Here is a 16,647-nt window from a genome sequence, read left to right on the forward strand (position 1 = left end):
TCTCATTGGCTTTAGATGATTCTCCCTTCCCCTTATCATGTGCCACCCTAGCACATGGTCTTCTTTTAACCTTGGAGGGACTAGATTGGTATCCCAAACCTGATATATCATTATTGGGTTTTTGACTCCCCAAAACCATACTTAATCCCTTAGATCCAATAGTGAATCTCTTAAGGAATTTCTCTAAACCATCAAGCTTTGCCTTCAAGGCTTGATTTTCCCTTTCTAGGTTCCTAAACCTAGAGTCAACATGTCCACCTTGGACATTCCTAGACCTACCCTTTCTAGGCATGTGTCTCCCCTTCTTAGGATTAATACCTTGGGCCTCCTTAGGTCTACCATTCTTAGGTTTTTCATGAATTGGCCTCCTAGGGTTTTGATCTACATTAACCCTATTCCTATTATGATACTTAAATCCAAAATTTTGCATTGCTACATAATGATAATCATTATTTTTCCTAGCATGCATGGGAACATAAGAATTTGCATTGCATTTCAAATTAGGGTATACCTCCCTTACCCTTGAAGCTCCCCCTTGACTCAAGCTCCTCTTCTTCTTCTCCCATTTTTTTAAATATGCAAGCTTCTTGATTTCTCTCTTCTTGGGGCATTTGGTGTGGTAGTGTCCCTTCTCCCCACACGTGAAGCATGTAATGCACATTCTCCTCCTTTGGGCTTCTTCATTCCTACAACCCATGTTAGTATTCAAAATAACTTGATTGAGTTTAGGAGTTACCTTCTTCTTACCCAATGGACACCTACTCTTGTAGTGTCCCTTCTCATTGCAACCGAAGCAAATGATGTGGTCCTTTGACTTTGCTTCGGTGGAGGTGCTCACTAGGTTGACCTCCAAGATCTCTTCTTCCTCCGTCTTGGATTCTTCTTCAACCCTTGAGGATGTTAACGATGCTTCTTCATCCTCCTTCTCCTCCTCGGAAGTTGAGCATGAGTTAACTTCCGGTTGCTCCTCCTCCTCTTCTTGAGACATTAAAACCATCTCCTTGGGCTCCACATCCGATTGGTCCTTCTTCTCCTCTTGGACCACTCCATCACTTTCTTCGGATTTTTCTTCTTCTTCTTGTGTAGGCAAAAATTCCTCCCATGGAAATTTCTTCACTTTGCTCCACAATTCATGGGCATTCTCATATTTACCTACACCACTTATCACATTAGGAGGCAATAAATCAATTAAAATTACTATTACCTTTGAGTTTGCCTCCGATCGTGAGGTTTGCTCCTCCGTCCAATGTCGTGTTCGGAGCTTCTTTCCTTTCTTGTCCTTTGGGACTTTGAACGGTTCATTTACCACCATCATGGTGTCCCAATCCGTGTTGAAAAAGATCTCCATCTTCATCATCCAATAAGTGATGTCCCCAAGGCTTCCTCCTTCAAAATTTGGAGGGACAATCAACCCGGCCATCTTCTTATGTGTTGCTCTTCTCGGCGGTTAGTCCGATGGAGAGCGTCCTCGCTCTGATACCACTTGTTGGAGGATCGGTGGCCGGCTTAAAGGGGGTTGGATAGACGGCACCCCCAAATTGATTGCTTCCTACGTATTCGTTAGCACAGCGGAATACAAAGAATACAAATACGAATACGAAAGCTAAATACTAATACAAAGAACAAGAAAGAGCAAGCAAACCAACACGCGTCGATTTACGTGGTTCGGAGATAAAGCTCCAACTCCACGGCGTGTCCGTAAGGTGGACGATCCCTCAATCCGTCGGTGGATTAGTCCCCGGAAACTCCGGCTAGCACAATCCTCCTTGTCGGTGGAGAAACCTCGCCACAACTCGATCAAGAACACTTGGATTGCTAGAGCACTAGATGACTACTAATTAGGCTTTAACCAAGTCTAATTTCGTCGCCTTGGCCGGCCATACCAAGCTCCTTCTTATAGAGCTTGGAACAAATCAGAACCTGATTTGCCCGTTACCAGTCGACTGGTCCTTGCACCAGTCGACTGATGCCAGCCCAACGGCTCTCTCAACGGCTCTCTGCTACAGTGCATCAGTCGACTGGTATATACACCAGTCGACTGCTACAGTACGTTACAGTAAGTGCTACAGTGCGCTACAGTAACTGCTACAGTTCCGCTACAGTAAAACCCTAAAATAGGATTTTACTCCGAGTACAATCTCTCATGCACTCGTACCCTCACGACTCATTTGACTCTTCTTTGCAGCCTTGACCTCTTTCCTTCAAGCCTACTTCCTTTGGCTCTCGTCCCTCGGATGCATCCAAGCCCGCGGCTCGTCTCCAATGCCATCCTTCGCGTATGCCTCGAAGTCGCTTCCCTCGGCCCTTGTCCTCGCTGCCTTGTCCACGCTCCCTCGGATGCTCCATCCTTCACCGGACCCGAAGCCGTCAACCTGAGTCACATGTGTCACCTGCAGTCCTGCACAACTCAAGTACACATATCAAATAACAAGGGTAAACCTAACTTAAACCCTTTGCCCAAACACCAAAACACATGGTCCCGCGGACCATTGAGATTGCTCCAACAGGAAGGACGTGTCTGGCCCATCTAAAGGTGCTCAACTAAATCCCTAAGTCGCGAAGGAGGTTAAACACACCCTACGTGCCGAAAAACTGCGTACAACTAATCTACAAGCATGGAATTCATACGAGAGCTACTTATACTGCAGGTGAGGGGTTTCTTACCTTCTACGTGAAGTTTCTTACGATTCAAATTGCTAGATCTCCGGAGGAGACGATCCTTTCGACGATCTTCTCGCGTCCACGCGTTCCTCTCGCGGAGGGGAGCGTCCTCGTGTCCGAGATGTCGCCGGGAGGAACCCTTAGGACCCTAGGGACGAAACCCTAGCTTTCTTTGTGGTTGGCGCCGAGAGAAAGAAAGAGGAAGGGGTTCGGCGTGAGGCTAGGGTGAGGAGAAGAGATCACGTTAAAACCCAAAATAACTCTTCACCTAATTATTTTTCTCTATTTATATTTAGTGGCTAATTCCGCCCAATTCAAATATAAATATACTTGATTCCCTTTCCTTTCAGCACAACCCTGCTGGGTTCAACCGGTTACTAGTATTTCTCGCAAACCATAGGTCTCGAGTTCGATTCCCGCTTTAGCAGTTTTACGCTCCTATTTGTTTTTGCTACTTCCGCTACTCTAAAAATTCATTAAAAATACTCTAAAATTCCAGAAAAATCATAGAATATTTCTAAAATAGTTTTGAGAATTTTTCGGGTGTTATAATAAAAGATTAAAAGATAAACCTATAAAGAAATATAATCTAATTAATTCAAATTTAAAAATAAATAAAAATTTAAACTTTAAAAATAAGCAATTAAAGAAAGATAATTCAATTAACCCAATAAAATTAAAATTGAAAGAAAATTCAAATACTAAATACATTTTCTTAAATAAGGATAATTTAACCAATTTAATCAATTCAAAATTAAAAAATTAAATCTAAATTATAAATTAAACATTAAGAATAAATTGTATAAAAAATCATAAAAGAAAAATCAATAATTCAGAGGGAGGTTCCAGAATAGCTGGCACCTCCAAAACTAACCTACCCGACGGGGTAACCCTAACCAACCTACCCGATAGGGTAACCCTAACCAACCTACCCGACATGGTAACTAGGACTAGTTAAAAAGGGTTCAAGTTTAACTTGAAAAGTGGTACTGATGAAATTTTGGATGATAGTACGTTACGGAAGCTTAGTCTATGCATGTTTAGGAAGATATGGCTTCGACTTGGTGCATTTGGCTAAGTGGAACTGACCGAAGTTACCCTTTATGGATCCTAACCAGTTAGACTAAGGTTTTGTACTAAGTCTAGTGGATAGGACTATTTGAAAAACTTTGAAGGCATGGTTACTTTAATGATGTCCAAGTGACTCACCATAGCCCAGAAGTTTATCCAGAGAACGCCTATTTGTTGAACCTAAAGCTAAAAATTGAATCTAATTCATCTCACAAAATTATAGGATTCCATGATTGAAAACATAGATCGGGTGAAATGACTAAGGACCTAAAAGAAATAAATTAAATTAATTAAAATTAAATCAATTAAATTAAATTAAATTAACCTGTGATTTTTTTTAACTTAAAAATTTACTAAATTTTTTTTTACTTAAAAAATTATTAAACTTAAATCATTTTTTAAAAATATATTTTAAAAAATCAAACTTAAATTATTTTAACCTAAAAATTATTTTAACTTACCAAATTATTTTAAAAATTATTTTAATCTAAAAGTTAATTTAAAAATTATTTTAACTTAAAAAATTATTTTCACTCAAAAATTATTTAAAATTATTTTAAATACTTTTAAAACCTATTTTAAAAATTCATTTAAAAAATTATTTTAAAAACTTTTAAAAACCTATTTTAAAAATTCTTTAAAAATATATATATTTTTAAAAACTTTTAAAAATCATTTTAAAAATTCTTTTAAAAAAAATTATTTAAAAAACTTTTAAAAACCTATTTTAAAAATTCTTTTTAAAAAAAATATTTTAAAAACTTTTAAAAATCATTTTAAAAATTCATTTAAAAATTTATTTTAAAAATTATTTTAAAAAAAATATTTTAAAAACTTTTAAAAATCATTTTAAAAATTCTTTAAAAAAAATTACTTTTAAAACTTTTAAAAATTCTTTTAAAAAATTATTAAAAAAAAACTTTTTTAAACCTATTTTAAAAATTCTTTTAAAAACCTATTTTAAAAATTCTTTTAAAAACTTTTAAAAAAATTATTTTAAAAATTCCTTTAAAAATTATTTTAAAAACTTTTAAAACCTATTTTAAAAATTCTTTTAAAAACTTTTAAAACCTATTTTAAAAATTCTTTTAAAAAATTATTTTAAAAACTTTTAAAACTTATTTTAAGAATTCTTTTAAAAACTTTTAAAACTCATTTTAAAAATTCTTTTAAAAAATTTAAAAAATTATTTTAAAAAATTCCTTTAAAAATTGTTTTAAAAAAACTTTTAAAACTTATTTTAAAAATGTTTTTAAAAAAACTTTTAAAACTTATTTTAAAATTTTTTTAAAAAAATTATTTTAAAAACTTTTAAAACTTATTTTAAAAATTCTTTAAAAAAAATCAATTATTTTAAAAACTTTTCAAAATCATTTTAAAAATTCTTTTAAAAATTGTTTTGAAAACTTTTAAAACTTATTTTAAACTATTAAAAATTATTTAAAATCATTTTAAAATAAACATTCTTTAAAAAAAATTATTTTAGAGTTTTCGTTCATAAATTCTTTTAATCATCATTTTTAAAGTCATGGTAAAACTAAAACACTTAAAACTTAAAATTTTAAGTGTAAATTTGAAACTACTTAAATTATAACTTAGAATTAAAACTTTAAATTTATACCTAAGATAAAACTTAAAACTTAAAATTTTGACTTTAAATTTAATCAAGTAATTGCTTAAGTCTAACCTTATTTAAGAACTAAGGTTGATTTGATTAGAACCTAGATTTAACCTGATTAAAAACATTAAAATTATTCTAAATCGTTTTTAATCAACTTTTAAAATATTAATTATTTTAATTAAAATATAATTAAAGTTTGACTTAAATTAAACCTTACTTAACCTTGTTTAATACTTTAATAAATTTTATTTCAAACTTTAAACTAAGTTAATCCAACTTAAAAGGAAGTAAAGGAAAAAGTCAAATTATAACTAATACTTTTATTAACCAAATCAATTAATTAATATAAAGGTTAAATTAGTTATTGAATTAATAAAATCCTATCTTATTTAAACTTAAACTAAAGCATAAAATCCTGAATCTAAAATTAATTATTGGTTAATCAAAGTAAAATAAACAATTATACCAAGGATACATAAATAATGTAAATAAGTGTTATTAAATCCCTTAGAACACTTAGGTAGAAAAATATGTTAGGGCTTTGAAATTTAACACACCCAAACTTTAGCATTATATTAAGGGGGAGTAATAAAATAAGAAAGATTAATAAATTAAGGAAGAGTAATAAATTAAAGGAGTATGGGGGAGGCTTATTTTTTAATTATCTCCTTAAGTGTTATTTTCTCTTTAAAATCTCTCTAGAAAATTCTACCTTAATCTATTAAAAAAAAAACTTATTCTTACTTTGAATATTTTTAGCAAATATTTTTAAAATTTTACGTCAGACTCAGGAAAAGGAATTAATTAAAATTTTCCCTTTATTTAAAATATTTTAAATTTGTGCTTGAAAAATGTTTTCTTAAAAATTTCTTAAACCTATTTTTGAAAACTAACTCCTATAAAACTAAGTTATTGGACTTGCTTTTGAAATTTTAATTTGAAAGTTGAAATCTACTTTGTTTTGAAAATTACTTAGTTTTTGGAAAGTAGCCTTTACTCAGTCTTGAAAATTCATTTTTTAAAAAATTAAAGGTTAAAAGATAAAATTCTTTAAGTAAAAAAAACTAAATATTTCAAGATGTTTCAAGTTTGCAAGCTGTGATTTTAAAAAAATTCCTCCTTAAAGTATCCTTGAAAAATTATTTTAGAAATTAAATTTCTCAAAATTAGATTTTCCTATTTTTGAAAATTAGACTTTGCTTAGTTTTGAAAATCTGAATTTTACAAAATGAGCTTTATAAATTACTATCAACTTGGTTTCAAAAATCTTACTTTTATAAATTATCTTTGTAAAATCTAATTTGTTAAACCTGGTTTTGAAAATCGAATTTACTTAGTTTTGAAACTATGATTGTTCAAACTTAATGTTGAATATCAATCTAAGAAAATTGATGCTGAAAACTAGACCTTACTCAACTTTGAAGATATGGATCTAACTTAATTTTGAAAATCAATTTTTACTCACTTAATGTTTGAAGAGTATTTCAAACATACTTTGAAAATTTAATAAAATTAGTTTTTTGAAAATTTGGAACTTACAAACTTGGGATTGACAAGTGGATCTTGCAAACTTTATTTTGAAAATTTTAATTTTATATGGTTGAAAAATGTTTCAAGTTAAAACTTTGAAAATTAAATTTGAAACTTATACACTTATGTTTGAAAATTTTTTGCTTCAACCTGAAAATTAGCTTTTATAAGTTTATGGTTGCAAAAACTATCTGTTGAAAATTATCTTTCTAAAATTAGCTATTTTTTATAACTTAGCTATTTTGAAAGGGTTAAGACATACGTTTTAAAGCAAAATCTTTAATTATCTTAACTCCCCCAAGTCAATCTGACTTGCCTCTTACAATTGTCTGTATTCTTTATTGCAATTCTCTGTATTTATAATATATCCTTATTTGATGAATGACAAAGGGGGAGGGATAGGTGGTTAAGTTAGAGCAACTAAATGCAAATTTGAAAATCTAACTTAAAACCTTAAAAACCTCAAAAATCATGCTTGATTTTTGCATATTTTTCCTAACTTAACCAGCTTATCATTCCATCAAAAAGGGGGAGATTGTTGGTATGGTTAGCACTAACGGTCTAACTCAAGTTTTGATGAATGACAAATTAGGTTAAGTTAGGTTTGTCGTTGTCTAACACTCTGATCGAGTGTGCAGGATAAGTCCAGACAAGTCGACGGGCTGACCGAATGTCTGGCACGAAGTCCAATCGGGTCGACGGGCTGACCGGACGCTTGGCGAGAAGTCCAGCTAGGTCGACGGGCTGACCGGATAGCTGGCGAGAAGTCCAAGCGGGTCGACGGGCTGACCGGACGCTTGGCGAGAAGTCCAGCTAGGTCAACGGGCTGATCGGATAGCTGGCAAGAAGTCAAGACGGGTCGAAGGGTGTTACGCTCCGCAAGTCTACGGAAATGTCGCAAGTAATATAAAAGATTATCGTATCCACAGGGACTGGAATAAGCACTAGAAATGTCTCAATGCGAATTAGCTAAACAACTATCCAATTGTTTCAAATGCAAAGTGAAGGTAAACAAATCTAATATTAAAGATCAACAAACAAGAGTTTAGTGTTTTGGGTTATGATAAAGGGAGATTCTAGGAGTTTCGGTTTCTTTGTAAGATTTCTTGAATGTAAATGAGTCACCAATTCTTATCCCTCAATTGCCAATCACTTGTAGAAAGTTGTCGGTTCTCTCTTGCAATAGATAACCGGCTAAGGACTGAGAAATGTATCTAAATATGATCAATTAGACGTGAACCTACGTTGTCCTTACACAGAAGCGCACCTATTACTATGCCTTCCTCGAATATCAACATAGAAGCCCACAACTTATTAATCTATCAAGATACAAGAAACTAATCACAAGATCCATCCTACTCTCTTGAATATTCCTATTTCTTCTTCAAGATTATCTCTCAAACGTCCTTACACGGGCTTGCACCTGTCATGTGGATCCCTCGGATGATCGAGTGAGAGTTTATCTTTACAAAGTCCACAAGAAATCCAAACAATCAATCAAGAATGAGAATTAAGCACAAATCACCATTAATCATTCAAGATCTAATTGATACAAGAAAGACAATGTCATTGAAACAAGAAAATGGCAAATCCATAAGAGATTACATCAATCCATCATACAAATACTCCCTTATGTTGGTGCAGTCAGCACTAACGGTCTAACTCAGGTTTTGATGAATGACAAATTAGGTTAAGTTAGGTTCGTTGTTATCTAACACTCTGATCGAGTGTGCAGGATAAGTCCAGCTAGGTCGACGGGCTGACCGGATAGCTGGCAAGAAATCCAAGCGGGTCGACGGGCTGACCGGACGCTTGGCGAGAAGTCCAGCTAGGTCGACGGGCTGACCGGATAGCTGGCAAGAAGTCCAGCTAGGTCGACGGGCTGACCGGATAGCTGGCGAGAAGTCCAGCTAGGTCAACGGACTGACCGGATAGCTGGCGAGAAGTCCAGACGGGTCGACGGGCTGACCGGACGTCTAGCAGGTAAGTAAGGAAAGTCACTGGAGGGGAGTGAATGTGAGGACGCGTTCCCGGGAAGGGGACATTAGGCGTCGATCAGGCTTAGATCCATTTCGGATATCTAAGTCGAGATCGTGACTAGATTCCGGTCTCGGAAAGACGGAATCTAAGTCATACTCCTTTTATCCATCTGTTGAACTTTAACTGTGCTAACAATCTGTTTTACAGGATGTATATTTACCTCGGACTAACTTTGTTTTGCAGAAAAAGGGAGTTTTCTGGAACAAGGTGGTCCGGGCGCCCGGAAGGGATCCGGGCGCCCGGAAGGCGAATTCTATCCAGCCACGTGGAGCATCTCGGTTTGAGCAGCTACGTCACATTCCAGGCGCCCGGAAGGAATCCAGGCGCCCAGAACAGCATATAAAAGAAGCCCCAGGCAGGAGCTTCAGAATATCTCGATCAATCAATCAAGCTGAGAACTCTTCCACTGCTGGTCTTGCTGCTCGACGTTCAGTGAGACGCCAACAAAGTTCCGACACTACGCTTCGTTCCTTTCCCTTTTTGTCGGTATTTGTTTTCAGTTTTCATTAGCATTCCCTGTACGGTTCTTTTGTAATCATCATTTCGAATTGCTAGTGATTGCCCAACGAAAGTGGTCAAGGACCACGGGCCTTCGAGTAGGAGTCGTCACAGGCTCCGAACGAAGTAAAACCATTGTGTTTATTTTACTTTTCCGCTGCGTGAATACTCGATATTTTCGAATCGATATTCACCCCCCCCTCTATCGAATCTAACGGTCTTACAAGTGGTATCAGAGCAGGTACCGCTCTGATTTGGTGCAACCACCAATCAGACAGGGGGTGAATTTTTTTTCAATTAATTCTAAAACTGGTGTATGTTTAACTTAAATTAGTGCAACACGAATCTAGATTTTTTTTGTCTATTTTTCTCTTCCCGCACTACTAATCCAAGACCAAGTCTTGGGATATTTTTTTTGGTTACTTACCTATGCACAGAATGTCCCAACAAGAAGGATTCAGCACAGTACGACCTCCACTCTTCAACGGGGACGACTTTCCATACTAGAAGAAGCGCATGGAGGTTTACCTCAAAACAGACTTCGACCAATGGATGAGCGTTACGAGACCCTACAAGATTCCGGAAGACACCTCCGAGAATATATTGGATCCTGAAGACTGGACAACTGACTTGAAGAAGAAGGCGTCAACCGAAAATAAAGCAATCAACACTCTACAGTGTGGATTGACAAGAGAAGAACTAAACAGAGTCGGTCCACACAAGAACGCTAAAGAGCTGTGGGACAAGTTGATCGAGCTGCACGAGAGAACGAGCGACGCCAAGGTAACCAAACGAGACTTGCTCTTAAATAAAATTTTTAATATAAAAATGCAGGAAGGTGAAACGGCGAATCAGCTTCACGCGAGGATCAAGGAAATCCTCAACGGACTTCATGCGATAGGCCATCAGATGGAAAACAGAGACTTAATAAGGTACGCATTAAACGCTTTTCCACGTAATAGTTTGTGGGCATCAATAGTGGATGCCTACAAAATTTCTAAAAATCTCTCTAAGTTAAAGTTAGATGAACTTTTCTGTGAATTGAATTACACGAACAAACTAATGCTGGAGCCGAAATGTATAGCCTTATTTGCGGGTTCCTTCAAAGAAAAGAAAAGCAAGCTGAACTTGAAGAAGACTCCGATCAAGATTTTGAAGACGAAGAACACCGTGAACTTGGTAAGAAAATGTTCACCAGAGAAAAAGAGCTTCAGAAAAAGGACAAAAGATCAGTTCTCCCTCAGAACAAAAGAACGTGACTTGCTACGGATGCAATAAAAAGGGACACTACAAGAATGAATGCCCAAAACTGAAGTTCGACAAACCGAAGCCAACCAAAAAGAAGGCACTCAAAGCAACGTGGGACGACTCCTCGAACGAATCGGAAGAAGAAGAGCAGAAACATCAGAGCCACCTCGCACTGATGGCCCACGAAGCTGAAACAGAAGACGAGTCAGAAGATGAAGACGGGTCTGAACCCGAAACAAGCCACGAGTCCGTACTCGTTTCCGAAGACTCAAATGAGGTATATTTTAATTTAAACAAAAAAAATTTTAGAATTATTTCCTGTTTAAATAGTAAATTAACTAAAGTAGAAAATGAAAACAAATCACTTCTTGAGGAAAATCAAAACCTCAAGGAACAAGTCAAAAATTCAAATCCAACTCAAGATCTAACACTTGAGGAGGAGAATTTATCATTAAAAAACTAGATTAACAATTTAAAAGAAATGTTAGAAAAATTCACAACAAGATCAAAAAATCTAGACTTAATCCTAAATAATCAAAAAGCATGTTATAATAAAACCGGACTAGGATATAAGTCGAATTCAAATAAAACCTTCAAATCATTAATAACCCAATATAAATCAACCAATCTAGCTTGGGTTCCGAAAGCGTGTCTGACCACGCAAGTAGGACTTAATCAATATTATATATCTAAAGAAAAAAATACATTATATAAAATCGAATAAACCAAATCAAAATCCAAAATACAAACCTAAATCAAATTCAAAATCTAAACATTTTAAAAATCAACAAAATTATCACCAAGTTAACCATAACTATAAAAAGAATCGACACAAACCTAAAACCAAAATCTAAACTAATGGCCAATAATTCAGGGGGAGGCTCCAGAATAGCTGGCACCTCCAAAACTAACCTACCCGACAGGGTAACCCAAAACAAACTAACCCGGCAGGGTAATTAGGATTAGTTAAAAAGAGACCAAGTTTAACTTGACTCATGATACTGGTAAAGTTTTTGGATGATAGTACGTTAGGGAAGCTTGGGCATCGCATGTCTAGAAAGATATGGCTTCGATCTGGTGCATTTTGGCCAAGTGGAACTGACCGAAGCTACCCCTAAACGAATCCTAACCAGTTAGACCAAGATTTAGTACTAAGTTCCGTGGATAGGACTATTCGGAAAACCTCGAAAGGTTGGCTACTTCTAATGATGTCCATGTGACTCACCAAGCTTAGAAGTTTATCCGAAGAATGCCTATTTGTGGAAACCAAAGCTAAGTCTGAATCTAACACAAGTTAAACCAAAACTCTGTAATCAAACCAATTTCATCTCACAAAATCATAGAATTCCCTGATTGATAATATAGATCGGGTGAGATGAATAAGGCTTTAACTTTAAACTTAAAAATTAATTTCAAAATTTTAATTTTAAACTTAAAAATTAATTTCAAAATTTTATTTTAAACTAAAAAATTAATTTCAAAATTTTATTTTAAACTTAAAAATTAATTTCAAAATTTTAATTTAAAACTTAAAAATTAATTTCAAAATTTTAACTTTAAACTTAAAAATTAATTTCAAATTTTACTTAAAACTTAAAAAATTAATTTCAAATTTTAATTTTAAACTTAAAAAATTAATTTCAAAATTTTAATTTTAAACTTAAAAATTAATTTCAAAATTTTAATTTTAAACTTAAAAATTAATTTCAAAATTTTAATTTTAGACTTAAAAATTAATTTCAAAATTTTAATTTTAAACTTAAAAAATTAATTTCAAAATTTTAATTTTAGACTTAAAAATTAATTTCAAATTTTAAACTTAAAAATTAATTTCAAAATGTTAATCTTAAACTTAAAAATTAATTTCAAAATTTTAATTTTAAACTTAAAAATTAATTTCAAAATTTTAATTTTAAACTTAAAAATTAATTTCAAAATTTTAATTTTAAACTTAAAAATTAATTTCAAAATTTTAATTTTAAACTTAAAAATTAATTAAATTTTAATTTTAAACTTAAAAATTAATTTCAAAATCTCAATCTTAAACTTAAAATTAATTTCAAAATTTTAATTTTAAACTTAAAAATTAATTTCAAAATTTTAAATTTTAAACTTAAAAATTAATTTCAAAATTTTAATCTTAAACTTAAATTAATTTTAATTAATTTCAAAATTTTAAACTTAAATTAATTTCAAAATTTTAACTTTAATTTCAAAATTTTAATTTTAATTTCAATTTTTTTAAAAAAAAATTCAGTTTCAAAATATTTAATTCAAAAAAAAAAAATGCAGTCAAAAACCAGGGGTGGGCGCCCCTGGTATTCCCCTCCGGGGCGCCCGGAAGGGGATCCGGGCGCCCCGCCCTAAATCAACCCCAGGCGCCCGGAAGGAATCCGGGCGCCCGGAGTCCCCTATAAATAAGGGGCAGCAGGCGCCCCCAATCTTTGCACCACTAATTCTCACTTTTGCCAAGGTTCACTCCGAATCTCAGTGCGAAAGTACTCTAAATCAAAATTTTCTTGCGGTGAAGACGCTGTTGCAATTCAACCAAGGTCGTCATATCTTTATTTGTCGATGGCTCCTCGGTAAAAAAAAAAAAATCTTCCCCTTCCTAAAAATTTTATTAGAATTTGGTCTCTTATTTTGTTTCTTAGAATGTTTTATTATATATATACAGTAGGAAACGAACAAATACTAGTGCTGGACCCTCCAATGCTAGTACAGACCCTAGGTTCCCCACAGACGAACTTAGGATTAAGTTTGAGTCAACTATCTATAAGGCCATTAGGACTGCCTGCATAGATAGATCTTTCTTTCTAGTGTCATGTCCCTCCGTTTTAGAGGTTATAGACCACTATAACTTAAAGAACCTTGTCGAATGTACCAGTCCAATAAACATAAGTCTGTGTGCCGAATTTTGCAATAACCTAGTGAAAGTAGACGATCTCACCTATACCACTAGGGCAGCAGGCACTGATATCATATTTTCCTCTACTACTATCCGAGAGTTCTTAGAGTTACGTCCATCTACTTGTTCCTTTTTGTGCTATCCTCCCAGGGATCTACCATTCGGAGATCCTTACTCACATATTACTCTCGATACGATTTATTCGTATTTTTTTGGAGGAGAGCGAGATCCCACTGTGACACAGTTTAGGTCGGTAGAACTTCGAGTCCAGGACTACGCTCTTTATAGGGTGTTAGTCCTTTGCATTTTACCATTGACTACTCGGGACATCGCCGTGATACGCCCATTTCATTCGTTCTTACTCTATGCCCTGAGTCATAGGTTAGATATTGACATCAGCCTACATATCTTCTCCACCATTATCTACTCGGCTAGATTCGTGACTGATAGACGAGTCCACATGCCATTTTGTCACATTCTGACAGCCTATATGTCCTCGTTGCACATTGATGTCACTAGAGGAGACATTGCCCATATGACCGAGTTCGATGTTATAGCGGCTCGGAACTTCTCCCTAGCTGGTGTCCAGATAGATAGGGATGACGGGACTATGTTTTGGCAGAGGGGGGCACAGCACCAGCCAGATCCAGACGCACAGGTGGACGAGTTCATGCTCGCACTATTTCCAGGGGAAGCCGAACCGGCTCCACCACTGCCCCCAGCTCGAGCACCACGACACGCTCCCCGCACTCTAGCCGACCGTATGACCAGACTAGAGAGAGCTATGGCGAGTCTCCAGCAGGAGAACTCTGATTTTCATCGGGACATATGGCGAGAGGTTGCCGAGTTACGAGCTGACGGAGACACCCGACACACTGAGCTGATGGCACTTCTTCGATCCTTGGGATCTGGACCACCCCCTTCATCATCTCAGTAGCTTGAGTTATGACCTACTTCTGTAGCTACACTACTTGTAAAATATTTTGGATTTATCTAGTGATATTTCAAACCTACATTGATTATGTTCTATCTCGGTAGCCTAGGAATTTTAAATTTCAAAATTGTTTTCAAAAATCACTCTTTCAAATTATAAGTCAAATTTGTTTGATTTCAAAACCTTCCATTTTTAGACTTTCCAAAACAATTTTGGCCTTAGACTAGCTTGGAATCCATAGAAAGCATGCACCCATAGGGCTAGTTTTTGAGCATCTCACCAGCACCTTAGGTTTACCTTGCGTGTGTTTGACAAATATAGAAAGGGGTGAGATGCATAGGCCAACTGTCTGGACTTAAGATGCTTATCTCAGTGCATCAGCATAAGTCTGGACGTTAAATACAAATCAGACAGTAATCAGATTAAGTTCATCAGTCAAGTCAAACACTGACTGCTTATAATCAACTTAATCTGACTAACCAAGTGAAAACTACTATTTTCTGATAGTTAGTTAGTAACTAATTGGTTAGACAGCTGTTTAAATTTTAGTATCAAGTTCAGGGGGATAAATTAATTAAAAAGTTATGTTTTTGAAAAACTAACTTGTGGTTGAACATCAATTTACAAAGAGTTAAAATTTAACTAAGTAGTTGAAAACTTGGAAGTTTAATCCCACCTAATTTTCAAACCTGATTTTAAAAGTTAACTATTGAAAATTAAACTTTCCAAATTTCGCTGTTATCAAATTAGCCTTAATTTTTCAAATTTAGCTTGATTAACTTTGAAAATTATTTTTCTTGAACCAAACTCAGATTTTTTACAGTAACTCTACACTATGATTGTTCACCCTTGTGTTTTTTTTTATGAATGCCAAAGGGGGAGGGTTAGGTGGTTAAGTTAGAACAACCAAATGCCAAGCCAAGCCAACTTGAAAAACTAACTTAAAACCTTAAAAAACCTCGAAAATCATGCTTGATTTCTGCATATATTTATCACTAAGTTAACCAGGTTGTCATTCCATCAAAAAGGGAGAGATTGTTGGTGCAGTCAGTACTAAGGGTCTAACTCAGGTTTTGATGAATGACAAATCAGGTTAAGTTAGGTTTGTTGTTATCTAACACTCTGATCGAGTGTGCAGGATAAGTCCAGCTAGGTCGACGGGCTGACCGGATAGCTGGCAAGAAATCCAAGCGGGTCGACGAGCTGACCGGACGCTTGGCGAGAAGTCCAGCTAGGTCGACGGGCTGACCGGATAGCTGGCAAGAAGTCCAGCTAGGTCGACGGGCTGACCGGATAGCTGGCGAGAAGTCCAGCTAGGTCGACGGGCTGACCGGATAGCTGGCGAGAAGACGGGTCGGACGGCCGACCGGACGTCTGGCGGTAAGTAAGGTAAGTCACCGGAGGAGAGTGACGCGTTCCCGGGAAGGGGACATTAGGCGTCGATCAGGCTTAGATCCATTTCGGATGTCTAAGTCGAGATCGTGACTAGATTCCGGTCTCGAAAAGACGGAATCTAAGTCATACTCCTTTTATCCATCTGTTGAACTTTAACTGTGCTAACAATCTATTTTACAGGATGTATATTTGCCTTGGACTAACTTTGTTTTGCAGAAAAGGGGAGTTTTCTGGAACAAGGTGGTCCGGGCGCCCGGAGGGGATCCGGGCGCCCGGAAGGCGAATTCTATCCAGCCACGTGGAGCATCTCGGTTTGAGCAGCTACGTCACATTACAGGCGCCCGGAAGGAATCCAGGCTCCCGGAACAGCATATAAAAGAAGCCCCAGGCAGGAGCTTCAGAATATCTCGATCAATCAATCAAGCTGAGAACTCTTCCACTGCTGGTCTTGCTGCTCGACGTTCAGTGAGACGCCAACAAAGCTCCGACACTACGCTTCGTTCCTTTCCCTTTTTGTCGGTATTTGTTTTCAGTTTTCATTAGCATTCCCTGTACGGTTCTTTTGTAATCATCATTTCGAATTGCTAGTGATTGCCCAACGAAAGTGGTCAAGGACCACGGGCCTTCGAGTAGGAGTCGTCATGTAACGACCCAATTTTCCCTATTCTGAGTTTCAAATGTCCATAAAGATATTTGAAAATGCTTTTAAAATATTCTAGAGATTTTTAGAAATTTTTAGAG

The sequence above is a fragment of the Zingiber officinale genome, chromosome 3A (assembly GCF_018446385.1).
Source record: "Zingiber officinale cultivar Zhangliang chromosome 3A, Zo_v1.1, whole genome shotgun sequence".
NCBI lineage: Eukaryota > Viridiplantae > Streptophyta > Magnoliopsida > Zingiberales > Zingiberaceae > Zingiber > Zingiber officinale.